At 35.4% G+C, this 20,533-nt stretch overlaps 1 protein-coding gene and 1 long non-coding RNA gene across 8 annotated transcripts in view; one reads left to right on the top strand and one right to left on the bottom strand.

Annotated features, from left to right (window-relative positions):
• The window catches only part of C1GalTA (Glycoprotein-N-acetylgalactosamine 3-beta-galactosyltransferase 1), a 347,855-nt gene that overhangs the window by 99,295 nt on the left and 228,027 nt on the right, over window positions 1-20,533 (top strand). For 2 of the 7 annotated variants that reach the window (XM_017627301.1, XM_017627281.1), the window contains exon 1: window positions 14,978-15,167. The exons of 3 other annotated variants lie outside the window; for them this stretch is intronic. The gene's annotated coding sequence lies outside the window, so the exon portion shown is untranslated. Of the gene's footprint in view, window positions 1-14,977; window positions 15,168-15,348; window positions 15,486-16,326; window positions 16,467-20,533 lie in introns of those variants that run through there. 2 more of the 7 variants (XM_017627309.1, XM_017627314.1) reach the window with 2 other exon arrangements.
• LOC108371758 (uncharacterized) lies at window positions 14,337-14,751 on the bottom strand. Its single transcript, XR_001848785.1, has 2 exons — window positions 14,637-14,751; window positions 14,337-14,559 (listed from the first exon to the last, which is right to left on the bottom strand). It is a non-coding gene; the product is annotated as an uncharacterized LOC108371758 (long non-coding RNA).

The raw sequence follows: 20,533 nt of genomic DNA, 5'->3' as shown, positions 1-20,533 counted from the left end.
TCGCTTTTGATTTGGCAGTTTTCAAGATCACACTTCATATTGAAAGATTTAATAACACTTATGTTAATAAAAAGACAAGCAAAATAAGTTTAACACAACACACACAACAATTTAGGAGCTGATGTATTTAGCTTAAAAATATATGTAGCGAACAGTTTGAGTATCACTGTATTATGACACTTAATAAACGCAGCGCAAACAGCTGTGACAAGAAATACTAAACGAAGTAAACAAAAAGACCAAAAAGAAATGTGCAAAAATAGAAACGATCTCAGTTAACTACAAAGGAATAACAACAACAATGATAACAACAAATGACTCGGCAAGATTAGATGTAAGCTAGTGAAATTTAATTAAATTTAATAAAAGCCACAAAAATCACAAAACTTTCACTTAGCTTCGGTTATTATCACACTAGAATGCTCGTAGGCACTTTTTATAGCAACTTTTACTCAAAATTAGCACAATAAAATTTGCAAAATACAAAGACCAATCAAGGCACAAAATAAGTAGAACTTCACAGCTTGACGTTTGCGGCTAGAATTGGCTCATAGTTGAGCGTAAATAGTTACTCTCCCTTTTCAATCATGAAAATTATCGTTCCGCGCTGCAATTCGGTGTAGCTGATGTGATGAATATTCTATACGCTATCTGCTGTTTAGGTATAACTCGTTTGTCCGTAATGCTAGACGGACATTGCATCCGATAGGCCGACCGATTTGCCAAAACGTCCAAACGATGTAAGTAGTTGGTGCATAAAATCATTTGATATGAATGTGTACAAATTAGTACTTAACGAAACAAATAGCGTTATGCATTTGCAGGGAAATGCAGAAATCCTCTCAGAAGCCCTCACACAAGGTCTTATAAAGGCATGCGATTCTTCTATGAGTAGAAAGGTCCGCAGAAAAGACCGGAGACCCATATATAGGGTTGCCAGATTTTTTTATGCGGGAAATCAGTACATTAGACTTTTTCATGCTGAAAAAAATCAGTACTTTTCAGTATATTTTTATTCAATGCAAAATTATGAATGTAAGTAACAGACAATACTTTAAAACGCCAGAGTACTTGTTTTTAATATAATATTTTGGTTTATAAATAAAACATAGTTCATAAAAAATAAAAGTGTCATTCATTTTAACATGAGTGTACACATCATTGTACACAGAAGTCAATAATTTATTTTATATTTATTATTATTATATATATTTATTATTATAATTTATTTGATATTGTTGTCAAAGAATTGTAGTCAAAGAATTCTATACATTTCATTTTAAAATTACCTTTAATTTGAAGTTCACATTAAAAAAATTTAATTATAAGCCGGTTTCTCTCTTTGCGCCAGGAAGCAAACTTTATACTCTCAGATGCTTCGTTTGAGTGTGGTATTACAAAAAAAAAAAACTACATATTTCAAACTGTGGAAAAGTACCACTGTTTAAGGACTTCATCTATATTTCCTCATGGCTTAAATTAATTTTTTCAACTACGCAAAAACTTTGAAAGACTAAGAATTCTTTGAAAAGAGTATCTAGCTCTATTTCTTGTATGCAAAACTCTTTTACAACGCCAGTAAATTGTGAAAAAAGAATTGTAAATTATAGGCGAGAGCCATTCGAATATCCAAATTTGTTGTTATTAAACTGAAATTTATTTTCGGGATAACTAGCAACACTCAACAAAAAAAGTGTCAGCTTTATTTTTAAATAATTTAAGCTCCATCATATTATCGCAACTGGAATGTAACGACCCGGCGATATGCCCATAAAAGGATTGATCATTTTGTTGTATTAATTTCTTGGACATATCAAACATTATCTGAAACATGTCAAATATAATTAAATTATTTTATTCTTACTTAAATATTATAGTACAGTTTAAGGAAGTTCCAAAGTTATGTAAAAACCTTACAAAAATCTTAAAGTATTTTGTTTGAATTGAAAATTCAGTACAAATCAGTACAAAATTTTGAAAAATCAGGACATTAGCGTACTGATTCAAGAAATGAATAAAATCAGTACAAGAGTTGAAAAATCAGTACTGTACTGATAAAATCAGTACGTCTGGCAACCGTACCCGTATACTGGTGGACGGCTGAAATAGCGTCGTTACGGTCACAATGCAATAGCTAGAAAAAATTCCAAAGAGTAGGGGATTAACTAAGGAATTGTTTTAAATCATTGCGAAAGGAATTAAAAGATGCTATAAAAACTAGCTAAAAAGCTTGTTTCAAGGAATTTTGTAATGAAATTGATGAGTATCCTTGGGGCGGCGCCTATAAAGTGGTAATAAAAAAGTTGAAAGCAAGCCAAATGCAGATGCCAACATGCCCGACGTTGCTTAAAGAAGTAGTAGAGACTGTTTTTCCGCAGGCGAACCCTCAACCATTGCCAGTGTCAATAGATGCTATGGAAAATGCTTGTGTTCCTCCTGTAAAGAAAAAAGAAATTGAAAGTGCGGCGAAACGTTTAAAAAACAACAAGGCAGGGCGGTCCTGATGGTATGCCAAATATTGCCATTAAAGCGGCAGTGGATGCAACCCCATCAGCATTTTCAAAAGTTTTTAATAGATGCCTTCAAGACGGTAGAGGTTGGTCCTACTGCCAAAGATTGGCAAACCACAGGGCGAACCAAACTCTTATAGACCCCTGTGTATGATTGTTGCTTTAGGTAAATTATTGAACCGTTTCATCTGTCACCGTCTATTGGAGCATATTGATTCCACGCATTGTTTGCCTGATGCACAGTATGGTTTTCGAAAAGGTAGGTTAACAGTCGATGCAATACGTAGAGTCACTGGCATAGCCGAAGAAGCAATAAAACGCGTTCAACTCACTAGGCTGGCCGCATATTATTAGTGCGCTGAAATCGATCAACACCCCGGGATATTTGATAAAAGTAATAAGTAGTTATCTATGTAATAGACTTTCTTATAGTACTGTTGCAGGTACGAAAAAATATATCGTTACCAGGGGTGTCCCTCAAGGTTCCGTCCTCGGTCCGTTGCTGTGGATCATTGCTTACGATAGAGTCTTAAAGCATAGACAGACGGCAACGTTAATCCGGATTAACGCCGAAATTGATCTGATCAAAAGTGTGTCTTGGCAGACGGCAGTAATGCGGATTAACGAGCCACGAGGAACCACGAACCCACGACGAATCACACGGCCAGTGGAATATTAATTTTGTTTATTTTATTGATTCAATTATAACTTCTATATTTTTTTATTTTAAAGTTGTTTTTGACTTTTTTAATAAAATTAAACTAAAAATTTAAATTAACTAATAATAAACTAAAAATGTGAAAAAAAACAATTAAATATATAAATCAAATAAAATTTAGAAAAATTAAAGAAATAATAAAAACAATTTTTTTGGCAATCGCTCCAGCCGAGGATCGAACCTGGGACCTACAGGCTTGAAGTACGCAGCTCTCACCACTCGGCTACCGCGGATGAGTGAATCATTTGCTTTATTTGCTCAGTTAGCGTAGAACACAAAGAAACTGCAAAACTAGCATAGTCATCCACCCTGTCGTCGGTAATGCAGTCACCGAAATAAGTTCTTATTCATTTTAAATTGGATTCCTATTTGAATTAGGGCCGGTTGTTGAATGTCTGGTTATCACTACCACTACACTATCGACGATTTCGACATCATGCATGTAATATGTGATCGATAAAGCAGTCGTTGTACTTAACCGGAGCTTCTACCTCCGATTTGTGTTAATCAGACATTGAACAACCGGCCCTTAGTATGGTGATTGCATATGGTGATTGCATTAGTATGGTGATTGTATTACCAATGCAAGCTAATTTTGCATTTTTCCTGTATTCTACGCTCTCTGAGTTTTGGTCAGGACTTAATCCGGATCAACTGCAGTTAATTCCCGAGATAATTCCGAATTAACGAGTTGATCCGGATCAACGCTGCCGTCTGTTTTTTGCTTTTATGCTAGCCTGTTCCAAAAGGTGTTAAAATAATTGGCTATGGGGATGATATTGCGCTAGTTGTCGTAGCGAAAGATATTAAGAGCGTACAGATGGCCACCTCAAGTACTGCTAACTTGGTCGACGAATGGCTTATGGATAATGGTTTGCAGCTTGCTGTCCAGAAAACTGAAGGTGTCCTAATAACAAGCAGGAAGAAGAGAGAAAGTACGACTTTGAATGTAAATGGGTATGTATTTGAGACCATCCCAGCAGTAACATACTTAGGTGTGATGATAGACGCTAGGTTATCATACAAAATACACATTGAAATGGTTAGTAAGTCTACATACAGTAAGTCTACATACGGCTAAAGTCCATAGTGCGTTAGCTAGGTAGTTATTAGGGCAGGTCGAAAACTTAATCTTTCTCAAATCTTTTGGTAATAGTGAAAATATATTAAATCATGGGGTTAACAACAAGCTTGTAAAATATTAATTATTAATTTTAATTGCAAGAGCCCGCGCATTGACCCCCAAGTGACACAAAGCGCACTGGTCGAATAAGACGGATTCTTGGTAAAAATTCAGGGTTCAGCAAAAGGTTTGGTGGATATAATTAGATAATTAATATGTAAACGCAAACGACAAAGTCCAATGACATCTCTGGCAGCCCTTTAATATATAGTTACTCTAACTTATCTATAGTCTGAAGTAAAGAACAGGATTCATATTTCTGGGGTATATTTAGGGCGCTGGTTCCAAATATACTAATCTGTTTTTCATATTAGCTATACTTTGCAAATTTGGGAACAATTCCGGGAGCTATAATACAAAAACCTTTAGTTTTCATCACCGTGAAAAAATTTTATTCATGCAAATGAATATGGAAACACTGAACTAGCACAAATTGCACAAACACTAATTAGTTTACTTATTATTATGATGCGGTACAAAAATTGCAATTAAATGCAGTTCACAGTAATTGTTGTTCAACATTTTTATACTTTTTAAATTATTTTGTTTTAATCTGAACGCTTTTTATTAACCGACTTCCAAAAAAGGAGGAGGTTATCAGTTCGTTGGAATCTTTTTTTTTTTTTTTTCATGTATGTTACCGCATAACTTTGGACCCCTTCAACCGATTTCGATAATCGGAAAGGTAGTGTCTCAGAGGTGGTCCCATACTAATCTGGTTAAGATCCGATCAGCGGATCATGAGATATATATATATATATATTTTTTTTATATGGGAGTTGAAGTCGGTGTTTTTTTGCTAAAAATTACTTGTCATATTGTTATCATAAATCAGTAACAGTAAGACTCACCTTCAGTTTGGTAATTATTACGTACCGATCGGGAAATATTTGCCAAGGTGATGTCGAAACAAAGAGATGCATCTTTGTATTTTTTCGACTCTCTTAAATTGTATAAATAATTTCGAAATATAAGTAAACGATTACGGAAAATTGTTTCGTTGAATACAAAGCTATATCTCCAATTGGAAGGTCCCAAGAGGATAGTGCATTTACCTACGGTCACTCTTTGATACAGGGTGGGCCAAATAATACCTACCAATGTTAATCACGTATAACTTCTTTATTTTTTAACCGACTTCCAAAAAAGGAGGAGGTTATCAGTTCGTCGGAATATTTATTTTTATTTTTTTTATTTTATTTTTATTTTTACATTATTTTTTTTTTTTTATGTATGTTACCGCATAACTTTGGACCACGTCAACCGATTTCGATAGTTCTTTTTGCATCGGAAAGGTAGTGTCTCAGAGGTGGTCCCATACTAATCTGGTTAAGATCCGATCAGTTGATCATGAGAATTATATATATATATATAATTTTTTTTATATCAGAGTTGAAGTCGGTTTTTTTTTGCTAAAAATTACTTGTTAATATTATTGTTACTTTATTTCTGCATGTTATAGCTATCTTAGAAGATCGTAATGGATACTTACAGCAAGACCACCAACAACGACTACAATACGCTATTCGATTTACACAATTAGCCACACAAATTGACTTTTTAGGTAATGTTTTTCTGTCGGATAAAGCGCATTTCCATTTAAATGGTTATGTCAAGAAGCAAAACTGTGGATTGTAGGGCTCTGAAAATCCAAGTGTAACACACCAGCACCAGTTACACCCATCCAGACGCACTGTTTGGTGCGGTGTTATGGCCGAAAAAGTTATCGGCCCATATTTCTTCGAGAATGGCGTCCATTGTCCCTTAAATATCCATAAACCTAAACATCTTTGAAATGAATCTGGTCTTTTTTCATTTTCACTTGGGTACTAAAGTAATGAAGAATTGAAAACTTATACGGGAAAGTCATCGCTTTTGTAAGTTTTTCTTAATATCTCTAAAACTTCTAGTCTTATTGGAAAACTATATACGAACATGAGATAACAAATTTAATAACCTTTCACTTGATACATAGTCTAATGCAGGGGTTCCCAAACTTTATTCACCGCGGCACCCTTGTGCTAAAAAAATCTCGCTGCACCCCTACTCTTCAAATGTCTACCAAAACAAGAAAACAATGCAAACTTTATGCTCCTTTAGCTTTAATGTGAGGACTGAAATTGTTTTGATGATTTCATTATTTCCTTTAAGTTTATTGGGAGCTTTGACAATTTTACCATGAAATCATTGGACGCTGACTTCACAAAAAGGAGAAGGTTATCAATTCGTCGGAATATTTTTTATTAATATTTATTTTTTTTAATTTGTTTTTGTTATTTTTTTGGCCTTATAACAATTATATTCTACAATTTTTATTGAGCTCGAGGCCGTTTTTTAATGAAAATTTATTGTAGCTATCTTAGAAGATCGTAATGGATACTTACAGCAAGACCACCAACAACGACTACAATACGCTATTCGATTTACACAAATAGCCACACAAATTGACTTTTTAGGTAATGTTTTTCTGTCGGATAAAGCGCATTTCCATTTAAATGGTTATGTCAAGAAGCAAAACTGTGGATTGTAGGGCTCTGAAAATCCAAGTGTAACACACCAGCACCAGTTACACCCATCCAGACGCACTGTTTGGTGCGGTGTTATGGCCGAAAAAGTTATCGGCCCATATTTCTTCGAGAATGGCGTCCATTGTCCCTTAAATATCCATAAACCTAAACATCTTTGAAATGAATCTGGTCTTTTTTCATTTTCACTTGGGTACTAAAGTAATGAAGAATTGAAAACTTATACGGGAAAGTCATCGCTTTTGTAAGTTTTTCTTAATATCTCTAAAACTTCTAGTCTTATTGGAAAACTATATACGAACATGAGATAACAAATTTAATAACCTTTCACTTGATACATAGTCTAATGCAGGGGTTCCCAAACTTTATTCACCGCGGCACCCTTGTGCTAAAAAAATCTCGCTGCACCCCTACTCTTCAAATGTCTACCAAAACAAGAAAACAATGCAAACTTTATGCTCCTTTAGCTTTAATGTGAGGACTGAAATTGTTTTGATGATTTCATTATTTCCTTTAAGTTTATTGGGAGCTTTGACAATTTTACCATGAAATCATTGGACGCTGACTTCACAAAAAGGAGAAGGTTATCAATTCGTCGGAATATTTTTTATTAATATTTATTTTTTTTAATTTGTTTTTGTTATTTTTTTGGCCTTATAACAATTATATTCTACAATTTTTATTGAGCTCGAGGCCGTTTTTTAATGAAAATTTATTGTAGCTATCTTAGAAGATCGTAATGGATACTTACAGCAAGACCACCAACAACGACTACAATACGCTATTCGATTTACACAAATAGCCACACAAATTGATTTTTTAGGTAATGTTTTTCTGTCGGATAAAGCGCATTTCCATTTAAATGGTTATGTCAAGAAGCAAAACTGTAGATTGTAGGGCTCTGAAAATCCAAGTGTAACACACCAGCACCAGTTACACCCATCCAGACTCACTGTTTGGTGCAGTGTTATGGCCGAAAAAGTTATCGGCCCATATTTCTTCGAGAATGGGGATGAAATGCTAGAACCGATTTATGGGGCTTCTTACAGAACAATGATTGACAACTTTTTGCAGCCAAGGCAGCGACTGCGAACACTGCTAGTTAAACTATGGACCTGCTGCCTGAAATTGGTAGGCCTTATTTGGCCCACCCTGTATGATGGAATTATCTAAAATATTTATATATGTATATCTAAATACTTATTGCACGCCCCTACTTTCATATTACGGTAAATATAGAAACTGCGAGAAATTTGATTCTTCGGTGACTAATGGATCCGTTCCGTTCCATTTTTCAAGAATACATAAATGGACTTAAAATAGGCGTTGCTCATCTAAATTTTATTTAGTTAATAGATGTACTTGTGTATGTGGTTGGGACTACTATTTACTAATCAAATAATTCCTAATCTTGGACATCCGTATTTAATTTTATTTAACACTATTTTGAAAACTGACCAAATTGGCGTCCATTGTCCCTTAAATATCCATAAACCTAAACATCTTTGAAATGAATCTGGTCTTTTTTTCATTTTAACTTGGGTACTAAAGTAATGAAGAATTGAAAAGTTATACGGGAAAGTCATCGCTTTTGTAAGTTTTTCTTAATATCTCTAAAACTTCTAGTCTTATCGGAAAACTATATACGAACATGAGATAACAAATTTAATAACCTTTCACTTGATACATAGTCTAATGCAGGGGTTCCCAAACTTTATTCACCGCGGCACCCTTGTGCTAAAAAAATTTCGCTGCACCCCTACTCTTCAAATGTCTACCAAAACAAGAAAACAATGCAAACTTTATGCTCCTTTAGCTTTAATGTGAGGACTGAAATTGTTTTGATGATTTCATTATTTCCTTTAAGTTTATTGGGAGCTTTGACAATTTTACCATGAGATCATTGGACGCTGACTTCACAAAAAGGAGAAGGTTATCAATTCGTCGGAATATTTTTTATTAATATTTATTTATTTTTATTTGTTTTTGTTTTTTTTGGCTTTATAACAATTATATTCTACAATTTTTATTGAGCTCGAGGCCATTTTTTAATTAAAATTTATTGTGGAAAAGCAACAATAATTTGAAAAAATGGTAGAAGTGATAGCTATTTCGGAAATCACCACATTTCCTCATCAGACTTCTTTCAGTAGGCTTTTAACCGACAATCCCACTGACTCAGCCAGTTGCCTATGCACCGTGGTAAGTACGCCTTGGAAATTATCGTTTGCTTTTTTCATCTATTTTCATTTTTGTTATGCCAACACAATCAAAAAAAGTTAAACGTTCTAAAAATAGAATTATTAGCAAATACCAACAATACCAACAACCACATGATCAAGTGAATTGCAGCGGAATAGCTGCGCTTGATTGTGTTGGCATAACAAGTAATTTTTAGCAAAAAAAAAACCGACTTCAACCCTCATATAAAAAAAAAATATATATATATATATATCTCATGATCCACTGATCGGATCTTAACCAGATTAGTATGCGACCACCACTGCGACCTTTCCGATGTAAAAAGAATTATCGAAATCGGTTGACGTGGTCCAAAGTTATGCGGTAACATACATACAAAAAAAAAAAAAAAAAAAAATATTCCGACGAACTGATATCCTCCTTTTTTGGAAGTCGGTTAAAAATGAATATAGTGGAAAAAAGCAAACGATAATTTACAAGGCGTACTTAGCACGGTGCATAGGCAACTGGCTGAGTCAGTGGGATCGTCGGTTCGAAGCCTACTGAAAGAAGTCTGATAAGGAAATGTGGTGATTTCCGAAATAGCTATCACTTCCTTCATTTTTTCAAATTACTGTTGCTTTTCCACAATAAATTTTTATTAAAAAACGGCCTCGACCTCAATAAAAATTGTTGAATATATTTTTTTTTATGTATGTTACCGCATAACTTTGGACCACGTCAACCGATTACCATAATTCCTTTTTAGAGAAAAGGTGTTACCTCACAGGCGGTCCCACTCTACTTTAATTTAAATCCGATCATTGGATCATGAAGAGATTACCGATAATCTTAAATTTGTATATGAGAATTGAAGTGGGTTTTGTTGCTTGCTTAAAAATTATTTGTTTATGTAAGCATTTGTTGTAAAAGTAAAAGTCACAAGTATTTTTAATGCGATCTTGCCAACAGCAGTGTTTTTTGCATACACTTGCATCCAGAACTCTCTTGGCTCCCTTCGTAGTATTTAGTATTCAAAGTGTTGTCGTCACTGATGTCTGGAAGGTTTTCTAAAGCTTAATTTGTCATCCCAGTAGGTCTACTTTTCGGGTTACATGAAAACGGGTTTGTTATCCAGCTATAGACATCCTCAGAGTGAATGTTGGGAAAATATTCGACAATGGTTTTTTTCTAAACCTTCCAAGTTAACGCTGATAATGCGCGTTAACGCTAAGAAAATAACTTTTACAGCCAATTTCTCGAAAGCAATTTAAGTGAAAAATTACTTAGATTTTTGGAATTTTATATGGAAATTGACAGAAAATAAAAAATAATTTTCCATTTAAATTGATGGTGAAACCGGCTGTTATCAATTTTCTTGGCGTTAACTTCATAGTTAAATACGTTTTTCTCATTTACTTTGTTTACTTATGGGGTTTTCATGCAAAAAATAAAAAAATCTCGACGTGATAGAAAAAAAACCAAAGATGTATTTTAATTTCGCAGGCCTCTGTTACCTTCGCAGCGTCATCCAATACGGGTTTTAAATCTAGTCGCGGCATCTTCCTGGTCGCCAAGGAACACAGACGGATCATACAGTGACCTCTCGTGGCGTTTTCTGCCTCTTGCTTCATCCTAGACATCGCTCCTTTCGTTTTTCTAACCACTGAAAATATCCGCACACGTGCTCCATTTCAAACCATTTTCTGTACAAATTTGTCGATAGCTTTAAAAATTTCGTTGCTGGTGGTTTAAGTCTCAAGTACTTCGCTCATCAAAAGTTCTTCTTTGATTTGCATCCTGGTACCATTCTGGTGCCTCACTAACACGAGAAGAACATTAAGTCCCACTACGTCGGTACTTTCGGCAAGTGGCAAACAAAAAAATACACAAGTTTTCAAACTTTGTATAAGTTCGTTCTCGACTGCCTCTAAAATCGTGTTAATTCGCTCTTTCACAGTATGATTGTGAAGTTCCAAAGAATAAGTAACATATACACGTGCGCGAAGATGCTGCACTTGTCACAAGAAAAATCCAAAGCAAAAAAGCAAAAAATCCGAAAATTAATTCGAAAACGGGAAGAAACGTGGACGAAACGCGGATTAGCTCTGCGTAAGTACCCAAACTGAAAAAAGGGTACGTTTTCAGCAATTTTTCTGGAAATTTTCTGATTCAATTTTTCGTTCACAAAACGTACTGGGGAGCTGTGCTTATGGGCGAAATGAGCTGCTGAAGGTAATTTTAATAAAAATCAAAATTTTTTGATTTTCTGGCCGCCATGTTGAAGTTTGAGCAATCCGTTGCGTTGTGTATGGAAAGTGTAAAGAAATTGCCCGCACCACTAGTATACTCTAGCGGCACCCCAGGCATACGCTTGAGGCACCCCAGGGTGCCGCGGCACCCACTAATCAATAACAATTAACGCATTCCCTAGTTGAAAGTTTAATTTTCCAAATTCATAAGCTTTGAATCAATTGCGCGGGCTAAAGATTTGTTTTAAATTAATCTTTCGTGGCCAATTAGTATTTGCTTAGACCTAAGACAAAATAATATTACTATTACAGTGCGATCAAATGCCTTTTATTTTCCCCCATACCAAATTGACCCACCTAGTAGTTATGTATGCGGGCCCCTTTTGGGGGCATGCACTTAAACATAAATCGTACGCTTATAAATTAAACGCGATTTTCCGGCTTAATGCCCTACGCATATGTAGTGCTTTCCGGACAGTTTCGCATGATGCAGCCAGTGTGATTCCTAGCATAATGCCTGTTGATTTAATGGCTAGTGAGACCTAGCGCACCTTTTTGACCTCCCGATCCAAAGGCAGAGCCCTCTCTAAGCACGAGATCGAGGGCGAACGCCAAAAAAGCCTCGCCCAATGGCAATAACGGTGGGCAGCGTCTTCGTCGGATCGCTGGACTTTCAGATTCATCCCGAACATTGAAGCCTGGCTAAACAGAACACATGGCGAAGTTGATTTTTATATGACCCAACTGCTGAGTGGACATGGCTGTTTCAGACAGTACCTGTGCAAGTATGGTCATGATGACACAATGGCGAGTGGTTCATGTGAAAGTGTACCGGAAACTGTCGAGAATATATTCTTTACGTGTCCTTCTTTTTCCGCTCAAAGAAACGAAAGATTTGATTCTGGCTAGTCGAAGTCCTGAAAACTTGCTATCATATATGTTAATGACAATGAGGTCTGGGACGGAGTAAAATCTGTCAGTAAAGAAATAATGACTGAGCTTGGAGTAAGGGAACATCGCCGCCGGATAGAGAGAGGCTACAATCAGTGAAATCAAGTAATTGAAATTAATTGTGTTTCACTCTTGTTTTCTACTCTACAGGAAATCTTTCCACGAAGCTCAGTCGGCAAAATGCTCCTAAACCCCTTATCACAAATGTGCATGGGGGGGAATATGGAAATGGCGTTATGGAGTGAGGCACTTTGTATGCCACGGCCCCTCTATGATGAAATGCGAAAGCAGGTGGCTCCATCGGAGTTTCATACGGGCCACTCGATGGATAAAAAAAAAAAAAAGGCCGACCGATTTCGGGCCGTTCGGACTGATGCCACACTTAGCCAGATTATTTGCCGACCGCATTTGTACGCACAAATCTAGTTTTTATTTAAATTTTGTAAGCAGTGAAATATTTTGATAAGTTTTAATTGACATACTCTAAACATGCGATTTTATAGGTAATCTTTTTGTTTTGCATCCAATAAGTCGCAGTCCATTTTGGTACTTTTCACCTGACATCAGACGAGAAAAGCAAACATGTTTGAATTTATCATCACAGACGGGCGTAAACTGCCGATGTCGGTTCGGTTAGCGATTTATGTGTGAGAGCGCTAATATAATCACAAGTGTTCATCCATATCGCCCGCATATAGCCGATATCGGTAAGAGTTTCAAAAGGTCGGATCGAGAATTACGTTCCAGCTTTTTTTCAGAGAAAAACGCGTGGAAGTGCACAAATTCGTCATCCACTAAAGATTCGAGGTCCGAATTATACATTTTTCTTAAACTTTCTGATATTTTACGAATTTCACTGAAATTTAGATTGCCAAATTCAGTAATAACTGCAAATTTTTCGTTAATCCTTTCATATGCTTCACATCTTTTCCGCAATTCGGAATCGAGGTTGTCAAGAATGACGTTGAAAGTGTAAAAATAAAAATCATAAACTAACGATAAAAAAGGATCGGAAAAATAAAAATCACAAAATTACGATGAATTTAGGATTTTTATTTCAAAAATCATAGCGGTTACGATCCCTGAAAAAAACCGGTTGCCGATTTTGAAATTAAGAAATAACCAGATAAACCGGTTTTATTTTACATAGTTTTTATACAGTGAAAATGCTTATCTTGGCATGAAGTCATGCCCAAAAAATACAGTAAAACTATTAACAGCAAAGATAGCTTTTATTGACAAAAGAGCAAAGAAAAATATGTACAAAGCTTTTTATATCCAAATTAAAACAAATAAAAATCATGAAAAATTCACGTTTGGTCTTTTATGGTTTTTAATACTTTATTAAAAAAGCAGAACACGAATGCGAAGAGAAGCTCGGCCAAACACGTAGAAAGCGTTTAAGCGCGAATCATTCGTTTATTGGAGTCAAATATAATATACTCTTCATCTCCCAAATAACCTAGGATATAATTTTGAAACTGTTTAGGGGCTTCCCTTGAACTGCAGAACTTCGAAAAACCTAAAAGTTTTATTCAGAGGTAAAGATTCGGATAAAATTAAAAAAAAAAAACGGTTTGTTAAGATTTCAAGGAAACCGCCTAGAGATTTGCAAAAAACCAGTTGAAACCATTTTGAAAAACCGAGTCAATCACCCTACTAATTAATCTACAAATGCATCCGTAAGAGATTTGCCAAAGAGCGATTAATGCCCAGAAGAACCTAGCTTTAATTCCTGGTACCATCAATGGGAAAAAATATATAGGGACAATTATAATTTTGCCTTGAAAAATACTTGTAAAAATCTACAAGCCCATGGCTAAAACATACCAAGAATATGAGCTTCAAATATTGTTTGTATTTTCTCATGTACCCTACTATGGGTCTATTCTCTTTAGAGACCAGTCTGTTCTCTTTAGAGACTAGTCTATTCTCTTTAGAGACTAGACTATTCTCTTTAGAGACTAGTCTATTCTCTACACTAGTCAAAAAAGGTTTACGGACAACACTATTCCGTTGATGTAATTGATATCGTCAAATTTATTTATTTTTTCGTTATTATCGTTGCAATTCAAATCATATCACAATGGTGTAACATGTACAAATATACATAGATAAGTAAATATTATAAATTTTTCGGACTGGCTTGAAAGTGATAAGGCATCAGGCACCAACATGGCACTCTACGATCATATTATGCTGTAAATCGCCACCTGCTTTCTATATTTAGAGGTCTTTTCTGAGGAATATAGCAATTAGTGGTGGTACTCGCGGGAGAAGTGAGAACGTCTTATCAGTAAATATGTATGTACATACTATCCAAAATCGGCTAGTGCTCGCAGGAGATGCCGCAGTAAGTCCTCCCTCACGTAATTGATAACGAGGGAAGCAACAATGATCGCGTCGCGGAGTGGTGCGACCGAACACCACATTGCTTTGACAAACACTAACTTATGGTACTTACTTTGAGTTGTTTATCGCATTTTGCGGGAGTATATGAGTTCATATATACATATCGGTTCATACATATGTATGTATGTATGTGCTTACAGCACTCTGCACCGTAAGTATTAATAGTTTGAATGAATGTTGGGATGTGCATGGAAAAATAAAAATTAAACTTTTTTGTTTTTACTTGCACATAAAACACGATAAAGAACAGACTTCATTACTTCAGTGGGACGCCTAATCGTTTCGCGGGCTACAGAGCCAACCTCAGTAGGTTTTTACCAGCGCCAGTTGTCAACAAATTCGTGGTTCGTTTGAAAAGCAAAAATAATTTGGAGCATTTGATTAATCAGCAATAGTTGAAGTTAGTGAACCACATATGCTGGTCGGAATAAAGAGGTAAACAAAAGAAGAATAAGTGCGTTTAAATATTTTTTATGAAAGTGTTATTTCTAATAATCGTCAAATATGTAGTATGTTATCCGTCTGTTTAAACGTTTTTAATTGAAAAGTATAGAAATGAAGTCAGCGTTTGCTTGACTGTACTTTGTTCGCGTTCTAGTACTCAATAAATGTTTTGTGCCTCATTCGATGAGAAACACGCGGTGTGTCAACAACGTCGCCAGACGTAAATCGATTGAAAGTGTGAAGTGAAATATGAAATTAACATTTTGAAAAGTTTCAAATATTTAGAGTATGTGAAGAACAAAAGCGAAGGTATATACATAGATATCACCAAAAAATGAATGGTTATCTTAAAGAGTTTATTTAATCGGATGGATCATATAACAAATCCCCACATGTTGGAAAAGTTTCGGAAAATTATATGTTTGCTGCTTTAAATTAATACATACATACATACAGTATGGCTCATATCAATAGCACCACATTTCACCCCCATTTCAAAGTGATATTGTTTGCCACTTATGTTTATTTATTTTTAGTTTAAAACTTTGTAGAAAACTAAAAAAATGCAACAAGTTTTCATCCACATTTCAAACTTTTTTCTCAGAATTTTTTTGACAAAGGCGTTGCGGTGTCTTCCATATAAATATAAATTGGTTTTATTCGTTATATGGAAACAAATGCTGTAAAACAATTCCAAAAAATCCACGGTAATTTTTGGCGACGTGATACTTGCACATTATCAGACTAATACTGAATGGGCTATAAAACTGTATACTCAAAAAAATTGCGTTTCTGAGAAAAAAATTTTAAATTTTAATGAAAAACTTTTGATTTTTTTTTTGTAGTCTTTTAAATACAAATGGCGTTATTCATAAAAAATAAAGTAGGTTTAAAGAGCTGTACAAAGTGACATTTTCATACATTTTTCAGTTTATAAACCTTTTTTAAAGTTACTTTATTTCTTATGAATAAGTCTAAAAGTTTTTAACTAGGAATATTTCTGCATCAAAAAGAAAAAAAAAATGTCGCTTACGTTATTTAGGCGGTTAGGGCTCGATACTCATATTATAAATTGTGCCCACAAAATGGGTATCAAATATCACTGTGCGCTCCCGTTACTCACACTCGCTACAATTATGACGTGTTGTCCTTTCTCATTATCTATGTACGTACGAATGTACCAAAAGTGGCAGCCGTGTTAAGAACACTATTTTCAAACTGAAAAGATGTGAAACACTCTTGTTCCGAACTATAAATACCTAAATAAGACTGGCCGAGAGAATTACATTTGTAAGTTTTGTACTTTATTTACATATATTGGTTTAATTTTAATTAAATAAAATACTATAGGCTTATTCGTTTAAAAAATTGCTTTTGTGCCTTTGATTTTTTGATAAACTTCACACTTTATTTTTCTTCTTATTTGGCACTACAACCGTTTGTCGGGTTGAGCCGAGACCAAAAAACTTCGCCAATTGCCTCTCTCCTTTGCGGATTTGCGCCAGTTGTTCATCCCAAGGCAAGTCCTTCTGCAGTTGGTCCTTCCACGTTCGTGGGCGCCCTTTCATTCGTAATCCACCTAGTCGGTGAATCTTTTCACCAATCTTTCCAAAAACGTATTAGTTTTGCAAATTTCACAAGAAATGTGCCCCTTTAAAAAATTCGTTGTCCTAACATTGTGTTTCTAAGAAAAAAAGTTGAAGGATGAATTGAAACTTCTTCTTCCTCTAATACCCATATTACTATACTACTAGTGAGCCCGCATGGCGCTAAAACGCCAAGATTCAATTCAACATTTATGCCAAATGTTAGTCACAGTTATAAAGAAAGAGAGAAGTTTCGCATGGTTCGGTTTAACAAATTTAAATCACTCTGTACTGATAAAAAAGTCCTTATATTACAAAGATAAAACGTTATCATCTACAGACAGTAGTAGTTGGCAACCCTAATCAAAAGTATTTTCCAAGAAACGATTTTATAAAGCTCCTTCGTTTGACACTCATTTAAGTATATCATATATGTATATTTCTTATGTATACATTAGGGAGGTCCTTAAAATAAAATTGGGATTTTTTTCAGTTTCACCCCTTCAATTGGTAATACCACGGTCACAGATATCACATGTAAGTTTGGTCCCGATTGGAGACGGTTAAGGCGCCTCGCACAGGGGCCAAAGTTCAGATTCCCCTATGGAGGCTCAAAAAATTAAAATTAATTTTTTTGCCAACTCATACTAAAAATCGATATTACCCTAGTCGAAGATATCACATATAAATTTTGGTCCCGATTGGAGTCGGTTAAGACGTCTTCATAGGGTAATCTGAATTTTGACTCCTATGCGCCGCGCCTTAACCGACTCCCATCGGGGCCAAAATTTATATGTGATATCTTCGACTATAGTAGTATCTGTTTTGGGTATTAGAAAACAAAAAGTAATAATTTTAATTTTTTGAGTCTCCATAGGGGAATCTGAACTTTGCCCCCTGTGCGACACGCCATATCCGTCACAAATCGGGACCAAAATTTATATGTGATATCTTCCGCTATAGTAGCATCGACGTAGGGGCTGAAGCTTAGAAAAGTTTGAAGTAAAAATTTGTTTCCTACATTTAAAGACCACCCTAGTATATGTACATACATGTATTAACCAATTTCGAGCTTTCATTCAAGTGGTAGCCCTGTATTTTCAGACTAAAATTTCTTTCGTCTGACATTAAGATACATATTGTCATTAACTGATGAATTAAGTTGAATTTGATTTTTCAAATACGTGGCAACCCTCCCAAATAGAGTTTTGAGATAAAAACTATCCAAATTCAGTTCGATTGATACAAATCTTTTAATAATTACTTTTAACTTATTAAATAATTAGAATTTAACTTTTTAAACAGGCGGTAATACTCTTGAAATGCCACAAAAATGTTCTAAATATTCAAACTAAAGTTTTCTTATGGTAATTTCGTTTCTTCCAAAATGTGTTTCCCTTCCGGGGCAAAATGTGTTTGATGTTATACTTAACCCTGTAAAAGGGCATGTTTTTTCCCACTTGTCCTTGTCTAGTTCACGCATTTCATAATATTCTCATTTTAAGCAACCATCTGATTTTCAGGGCAACCTTCTCCCCTGCGAAAGCTTCAAAGGGCAAAGAATGTGCCTTTTTTGCCTTACATGAGTGCGATATTTTAAGAAACGAACACGAAATTTTCCCACCGTTTGCCTCTATTTTAGAATAGAACACGAGAAAAGAACAGGGCTATCAAAAGACGACAGTTTTTGATAGAAACGAAATCACCATTAACACTCTTTTGTTTGGCACCCGTATTCTAATATTTTATATAACTTGTGTATATTTAGGGGCGAGGATGTGAAGTGATTGATTAGGTTTAAAATCCTAAAACCTAAAACTTAGTAAATATAAAAATTTCATTTTGTAAACGTGTTTATATTTTTTTTTTATAACTCAAAACCTACAGAGCTGTTTGAGAGGACTAAATATCCATAGAATTTAACCCACACGAACGCCTGCCCCTCCAGCAACAACAACGACTATGGTAGCGTCATCAATACGGCCAATTAACACAAGAGACCGTATCAACCAGGGATGTTGCGAATAATTGCATTCGCATTCGTTATGAGAATGATTCATATCATTTCACACATTCGCATTCGCATCAAATGATGTGACTAACATTCGCCTTCGCATTCCGAAAATTCGCATTAGCATCCGCATTCGCGAATGTAAAAAGTATGACATTCGAAACAGCTCTGGTATAAACCGTCACGATCAGTGTTGCCGCGAATCATTTTTAGTGGTAGCCAGATTCCTTTAAAAAGGGCTAAAAAAGAACTAAAAAAGTCGTTGTGGCTAAAAATGGTAGCTAAATTTTTTTACAATGAACTCTGAAAAAAAGCTAATATTTTATTCAACCAAAAACCTTTTTGTATAAAAGGGGAAATGTACGACACCAGCTTGCTGGCTCCATCAAGTGATTGTACCATCAGGCTCGAAGCATATAACTTACCAGCATGCTGGTACAATATTTATTTCTTTACAAATGAGGTCGAGGAAGGATCGAAATGATTAGAGCCGAAATTTCATAATTTTTTTTACCATTTTGTTAAACATTGTTTTTTTTTTGTTAATTCACAACTGCAATATCGTTAACTTAATCTTCCACAAACACGGCTTTGACTCATGTAGTGCAAGAAATTTCCGCCAAAATACTTTTTACTTAGAAAATTGGGCTGATTTCACCACTCACGACACCAACATGCTGGTACAATCATACAAATCATCAAATAGTTTTTGAAGTCGCACCAGCAGCTGGTACAATCACACCACAAGAATATACACGGTCAATCGACTTGATGGACCATTTAAAAAATTAAGCATATTAAGGGCCGTAAACTTATCTATTTCAAACTACAGTTAAAGCGTTAATAGATAAGTTAACAGCCCTAACACTTTTACAGTATGTACATATGTATAAAAACGTAAGGAACATACTTTTACATATATGTATATATCAGCCTTTCTTAGATTAAATTAAGCAAATATAGAACTTTTTCATACCACGTATGAATAAATTCTCCAAAGGGCTAAAAAAGGGCTAGGGGCAATTTTAAATTTATGTGGCCAAAAAAAGTATGTGGTAGTTAAATCTAGCCACCAAAAGGCTAAAACGGCAACACTGGTCACGATAGCTATGCAACATGTAGCCATACGAATCTGCAACACGAAGAGCACCAGCTATGACAGAAGCAGTATTGTCAGAAAAATAAATTCAATTGGAGCTAAAACGGTCGAAAAAAAGAGCTAAATAATACTAATAGTAGTAAAATAAAGAGCCATGAGCCATGTGGGACCGTTATAGGGAACTGAAGAAGGAAGCGAGACGTATTTGCCGCAATAAGAAGAGAGAGGCCGAAATACGTGAGTGCGAAGAGCTTGAGATGCTGGCCGACAGGAAGAACGCCCGAAAATTCTACCAGAGGGTTAGGCGACTTACGGAAGGTTTCAAGACCGGGGCGAACTCCTGTAAGAACAACAATGGCGACCTAGTGACCGATGTCCAGAATATACTTAAATTGTGGAGGGAACACTTTTATAACCTACTGAATGGTAGCAGCGCTGAAAGTAGTGCTACTTTGGGCTGAGTAGGCAATTGAGAAGTAAAGTCCTCTCTCGTCGTACTAAGATCACACTCTATAAGTCACTCATCATGCCTGTGCTGGTGTATGGCGCGGAAGCATGGACAATGAAAGCATCTGATGAGGCGGCTCTTGGAGTTTTCGAGAGAAAGATTCTGCGAAAGATTTACGGACCTTTACGCGTTGGTGATGGCGAATTTCGCAGA

This window comes from Rhagoletis zephyria, unplaced genomic scaffold (assembly GCF_001687245.7).
Source record: "Rhagoletis zephyria isolate East Lansing unplaced genomic scaffold, Rhagoletis_zephyria_1.1 Rzeph_scaffold_00071, whole genome shotgun sequence".
Taxonomy (NCBI): Eukaryota; Metazoa; Arthropoda; class Insecta; order Diptera; family Tephritidae; genus Rhagoletis; species Rhagoletis zephyria.
The sequence above is the reverse complement of the archived record's forward strand: the minus strand, read 5'-3'. Positions and strand labels throughout refer to the sequence as shown.